The sequence below is a fragment of the Aplysia californica genome, unplaced genomic scaffold (assembly GCF_000002075.1).
Source record: "Aplysia californica isolate F4 #8 unplaced genomic scaffold, AplCal3.0 scaffold00094, whole genome shotgun sequence".
Classification (NCBI taxonomy): Eukaryota; Metazoa; Mollusca; class Gastropoda; order Aplysiida; family Aplysiidae; genus Aplysia; species Aplysia californica.
Window position 1 is genome coordinate 1,028,624 of NW_004797364.1, and position 6,455 is coordinate 1,035,078.

Genomic DNA, 6,455 nt, shown 5'->3' on the forward strand with positions numbered 1-6,455 from the left:
TGTGCTGTCACTTTGGGGGGGGGGGGGGATTTGGGTATGTGTGTGCATGTATTTCGGCCTGAAATAAATAGATTGGGACCTTTGTGGTTTAGTCATCTAAAAGTGGGCTCATAAAACATACATGTATTTCATATTTAACGGGTCGGTATAAGACTTCAACATCCTTTTAATCAAAATATGAAATGGTATTGGTAACACACCTTTCAAAATTGTTTGGCTTTTTAAGAGGTGCAGATTTTCGTCTTAATTGACCCACAAGCATATTATAATACACGTTTCAGTTTAGGCCAACTTACATGTCAGAAGGTTGGACTATTTCGGTACTCACTTCCAAACTGTTCCTCAAGGCGTATACACCTTCAACTTAGAATGTACCAAAACATCTAAATTTAAATCGATTTAGAGTTATGGTTTCCTTTTGAAACAACTTCAATCTTTTTTTGCATTTTGGTGAAAATCTTTAGAATTGATGGCACTTCTAAACTATTTATTCACATTCCCCAAAAGGATAACACGTACTGTTTTGGATCGAAGTATACAGCTTCTAACCCAAATACAAGTTTTTGTTAATGAAAAGTCACCCCACATCTGGCAGCAACATGTGTCAACCTATTTTCGAACTTCACGTAGTAAGACTTTCAAGTCTGAACACATTTTTAGAACTAAAACGATTTCTTAAGTCATACACGTATACAAAACAAGTTTTTTTCTTTGAGAGCAAAGTTCAGTTACTGTTTGAAAATTGAAAAGAGAAGAAATCCCTCTCCCCTCCTTCTCCCCATCCTTTCTCCCCTCTTTTCTTCCACCCTCCCCCAACATTTTTGTCTTGAGAACTCGGCTGACTCATCGGATATTGGAGATCATTGGGTTTTTTCGGGGGGGGGGGGGGTGTTGTTGGTGTCTCCGCTTGGGGCTCCACCGTCCCACACAAGAGAACCGGGTTCAATTCTCGAGTGGGGAATTTTTATCAGGAATCTCTTTTTCTATGCTGGGAGGTTGCAGCCCGCACTGTTCGGGTTGACCAAGAACGGCAGGGTCGAAACCCGCCTCTTAAATGATCTACGTATCAACGAGGGTGTAAAAACACCTACATTTAAAAAAATGAAATGAATGTCGAAGTACAATCATTGAAAATGAGGGGGAACAGAGTTCATAGGGGGCTCTCGTGGCTTAGAGGTTAAGGTGTTGGCCTCTCATTCAAAGGTCCCGGGTTTGAATTCGGGTAGCGGTCGAAAAATTTTCTTCTCTAGAATTGTCTCCTTTCACCTTCTTTCCTGCACTCGAGCAATGTTCTGTTGTCTGCTTTCATTTCCAATTTCTGCCCCCACCCCCTCACCTCCTTTGCCCCCTCCTCTGGGCTCCTGACTCTTTCTGCAGCCTTTCTACTGCTACTCCTTGGCTCCTCCTTAATTCTGTCTTTCTGCCACACCCCTGATCTTCTGGTAGGTAAGATTTACACCAAGCCTTCTCGGACAAGGGCGAAAAATCTCGGAGGGCCCGTCTGCAAGTTGCGCACGTTAAAGATCCCTTGGTGGTCTAAAATCGATAAGAGTAGGCTTCGGCCGCCACCCGGGCAAAATTCAAAATTTCCTACCAACTGAACATATTAGGTGTGTCCCGCCTGCTCATATGACCTTATGCAGTTGCGAGCACCGTAAAACACTTTACACACAAAAAAGCGTTCATAGAGGTTTACAGAAAGTGGAAATATTATACCAAAGCATAGAGTATGATAATAATATTATGCTTGTAGAGTCGACAAAGAGGCTTTGTGAACAGTCGTGCAAATCTGCGCATTTCTACGTGATAGTAGCATAGCAGAAACATTATTATAAGTCTCTTTCAACTACATATTAAATCATTCGGTAGTAAAACGTGACTCCATCAGGGTAAGTAGAGATTAGGTAATTCTTTGCGAGGCATGAAACGACGTCGTGTTCTGTACCGTTTCTTTATCCTCAATAGACCTAACCTACTGTTGTAGCTGTGTGAGGAAGATGGTGACTCACCAAAAAATACCTCCTGCCTAAGCCTTACCTCTTAGTATACGGAAAGCTATCTCATATTTGTACACAACCATTTCTATCATCAAACTTCTCAGCATCACAAAACGTTCCTACCCTTCTACCCTTGTTTTTTAACATATCATTTATGTACCCCAAATCAACACGTATAAGAAATGAATGACTCGAGCAATAAATGCACAATTTTGTCATTGACAACAAGGACTGACTTGGGTTTGGTAAAAGTTTGTTACAACTGCAAAAAATCAAGCTATACCATGAACCAGCTGAACTAGACCGTCGTGCATAAAGAGTGAATAGATGTCTAGTCAATTGGAATTTTAAAAAGTTTTAAAGTTTTTAACCTCCCCTTTGGCAGGGTTCTTCGACCCAACACAGGCCGAAAATGACACTTCATTTCAAAAGATAGACGGACTTTAACAGTTGAAGGTTTTTTTCCATTTGGGAATCGAAGTCATGCAACCCATCAATCCCATAAGATAGACAGACATACAAGTAAAACGTTTTTTCCACCCGAGAAACAAACTCTTCCCTTCTGAATGCAACTTAGAAAAACTTAACCCTACAGCATAGACGCCTGTAGGATTGATCTGATCTGATCTGATTTGATCTGATCTGATGATACAAATTGTAACTTCGATGTACCCTATAAGAGGCCTTAATGTCAACGGGCCCAGGAAGAGAGTCGTAGAACAGCTGACCCAGTAAAGGAAGAAAATAATCAGTAACTCTAGGATTATTCTATTCTAAAATTTAAGCTACAGCTCTTTCAAAATTAGCCGTTTACGTGGGGATGACTCACTCCCAAACTTCCCACTTTTTAATGACATTTTACGCCTTAAATATAAATTGGGAGTGAAATGATGCACTGATAATAATAATATAATTTTACTGCTCTATTCTCTTCCCTTGGCACGCAGTATTGGTTGGGGGGGGGGGGGGGGTACACCAAAATAGTTCTGATTCTGCTCAAAATTATGCATTTTGAGTAGTAGACCATTTTAGCCTTTTCAGCCTCTCTTACAACTGTTTCATAGCCTTATAACCCTGTAAAGCCTTATTGCTTCCCATACCGGGCACGTTTGTCGCCACCATTTCCTCATAAATTCCATTTTTCTTTTTCTTTTTCGCCCATTTTCTCAAAAAGCGCTTTTTCTATGTACTTTTTTAAATAACCCCACCATTTTTCATCGAATCTTCAAAAAAGTTTCATAGAATAAAAAGAAGATGTAATACTAAATATTTCTGTGTTCATTTGTTGATATATGTAACAGTTTTTTGTTGGTGATGTATGGAGTGTGGATTTTCACGTATTTTTTAAAACTTGAATACGTTTAAGAAAAACTTAACAAACACTTTTGTAGATCTAATGGGTTTTTTTAAACCTGCATCCAAAAAAACAAAAACAAATCTTATTCTAATAAAAAATAAGTGCCGTGTTCATTACGTAAGACATGCCAATAAATCCAATATGGCTGCCGTTGCCATGGAAACGAAACTTTTTCCTCAAATTTGGTAGCGGATTTTAAAACCCCATACTTTGCTTGTTATATGTGTGAAATCTGGTAAAATTTGCTCCTCTAATAAGCGAGATAGCTTTCATGTAAAGTCCCCCCCTCCCCCCTCATTAAGGCGTTGTCTCATCAGCACATCGACTTGCCAGGTAATGCTGGCCAAAAATTAGCTGACAGTTTTATGACACCTTGAACGTTATCTTGCACATCCATAAGTCTTTTTTTTATTTTTTGAAAACAAATAATGATCGAAAAGTCCTCCCTGACCCGAACCCTGCCTTGGGGAGCTTGTTACTTTTACGTAAAAGGAAAAAAAAAGAAAACAACGACACAAATGAAACCACTATAATGTTGTAAGAAGCCCCTTTGTATCTTAACTGAATAACGTGCTATTGTTGAAACCTCTAAAAATTAATTTCGGCGATTTCGCTAACTATACTGTTGAAAAGAAACAGTCTAAGCAGGAAAAACGAAAGACAAAAGAAAAGTCGAGACAACTATTGCCCCATTAGATTAAGAAAGACATTTTAAAAGTTCAGAATTTTCAACAATCTGCAAAACTACAGATTCAGAACTTCCTTTCATCGGAGAAAACTATTTTTGCTCAATTTTTTAAAGGGTTATCTTACTTTGTAACAGAACAATTTAATGATAAACAAGTACGAGTTAACTGAAATATTATGAGTGGCGCTCATCGAAATTACGAAATCGCATTTTGTGCTCCACATAACGAATTTATCTTTTTTTCGATTTTTTTTTGTGGGGGTTTTGTGGGGGGTTTTCAAAGGTTGAACGCCGTATATTTCAGTCTAAAGAATATTCATGAGCGGATTTTACCTGGGAAAAAAAACTTAATCAGAGCCATGAAAGAGTAAATTTGCTGTTTCCAAGGACTCTCAAACTTTGGGAGGTTTCCAAATTTTGGCAGTCATTTTCCCGCTAATTTTTCCCTCTGACATCCAGCAATGCCCATTTCCTTCAACCGCAACATATCTCTACTACTTTTCCAGATAAATTGGTATTTTTGTAATCAAAAGCAAGAAAAATGAGCGTGCTTAAAGTGACACCAATAAATCGGTGCGTCTAAAAACTGACGAGCGCCAGATTCCATGGCGTCGCAACACAACTACAAGTGTATGGCTTACACGAAATGTAAGGAACAAAGCATAAAAATTATGATGATATCGTATTTTCATAAAGATGCCATCGCAGGAAAGGGGGGGTAAAAATAGTCATAAAAGGAGAATACACAATTGCCAAAGATGTATATCCCAACGATTTTGTATTTTGATATTTTAAAACTTAAATGGGCACAATGTTTTTCTTTGTTGGCAAAGAATAAATCATATGACACAAATCTACACCTATGTCGTCCATTTCCTATTGCAGTTGTGCAGTTTAAACAGCAGAAATAACCTGTAGGCCTACGCATACCTTTAGGGTTACCTATTAATCACCAAATTGCAATATAAGCTCACAGCGAAACAACCGACAAAAGAGCCTGAGACTTGCAATGAAATAAGGAATGGCAATTCGACCATTGAGATGAAATAGGAAAAAACGCTTGAAAAACCTACTAATTTTAAGGCATGATATGAATTCATAATATCATTCCTTACAATCAGAAATCCTGTGGACAAAAACGGAAAAACAATTAAACCCAACCAGAGGAAGAGCTGATAACGATGATTACTCTCTGTAACTCAGGCTTCTTTATCTTTCGAATCCTTCACCTCTTATTCAAAAGTGGAGGACATTAAAAGCATCAAATTGACTTACATGAAGATGTAGAAGATAGAGACCCAGGTATCCGACCCAGGCTGGAATTGCTGGGGTGCCCACGGTTCTGGTTCGAACCTGTAAGTGAGGTGAGAGGGTGTTGAACTTCTGCTTTATCATGCGGCGCGAGTTTGGCTGGGTTCACTCAAGCCTCTCCCCTGCTTCAGTTGCTCTATCTATTGATTACCCCCCTTCGCGTCTCACTCACTGAGCGAAAACCCCGCTCCCTCTTTGCATGACGTCGTAAAGTGACGGATGCCGAGAATAAGATCTCCTTCTCTCTCCCCCCCCCTCTCTCTCTCTCTCTCTCTCTCTCTCTCTCTCTCTCTCTCTCTCTGAGTTTCTGAGATGAGAACAAGTTACTGCACTAAAAATTTCCAGCTGTGCTAGATGTTAAAAAAAACCCGCTATGAAATGATCGTTGCATCACTTTGAAAGTTGAAAATATATAAAATAAAAAGAGAAAAAGTAAGAATCTTTTTTTTGCCCCCAAAAAAACAAAATACGGAAATAGGTTAGCACACATTATGTGTACATAACATTATAATTTGACAACATATTGCAATAACCTTTTTTGGAAAATTGATAGTTTACTTTTAAAGAAAGAAAGAACGATCTAGAAGCTCCAGTGCAATGACCTGTAGGCTATTTATAGAACATTTCACATCTGTACGACCCGTGTCTTATGTGTTTATTGGATATGGCGTCGAAATTAGGATTGAAATGTCACAAGTTTGACTACCAGCCACACCAGGTAGATCTATGGTGTATTGTGCCCCAGAGGTTTGCCCTTGTTTTCCCCTTATTCTCCCAAGTTTCTTATTCCTCGCGTGGACGAAATTAAATTTTTATCCCGAATCTTTAAAAGTAACTCTCATTAAAGTATTGTACGTCTTCTTTGAAAATAGAAAAACAAAAATTTGACCTTTTAGGGGGTGTAGCGGGAACAATTGGAGCATAATTGTTAGAGAACATTCTAATTGTGATCTGCGTGGTAAGTAGGTAAGTGCTTTTTTTGTTTTGTCTTGTTTTTTGTTTTGGTAAGTGTTTTACGGATCTCGCAACTGCATAAGGTCTTATGAGCGCGCGGGACACAATAAACATTTTCAGTTGGTAGCAAATGTTGAATTTTGCCGGG

At 38.7% G+C, this 6,455-nt stretch overlaps 1 protein-coding gene across 1 annotated transcript in view; it reads right to left on the reverse strand.

Annotated features, from left to right (window-relative positions):
• Nucleotides 1-5,450, reverse strand: part of LOC101848577 — a gene marked incomplete in the record, with an annotated part of 144,583 nt that extends 139,133 nt beyond the window's left edge. Inside the window, 1 exon segment of the mRNA XM_013080654.2 lies at nucleotides 5,318-5,450.
• Between the last annotated feature and the right edge of the window lie 1,005 nt (nucleotides 5,451-6,455).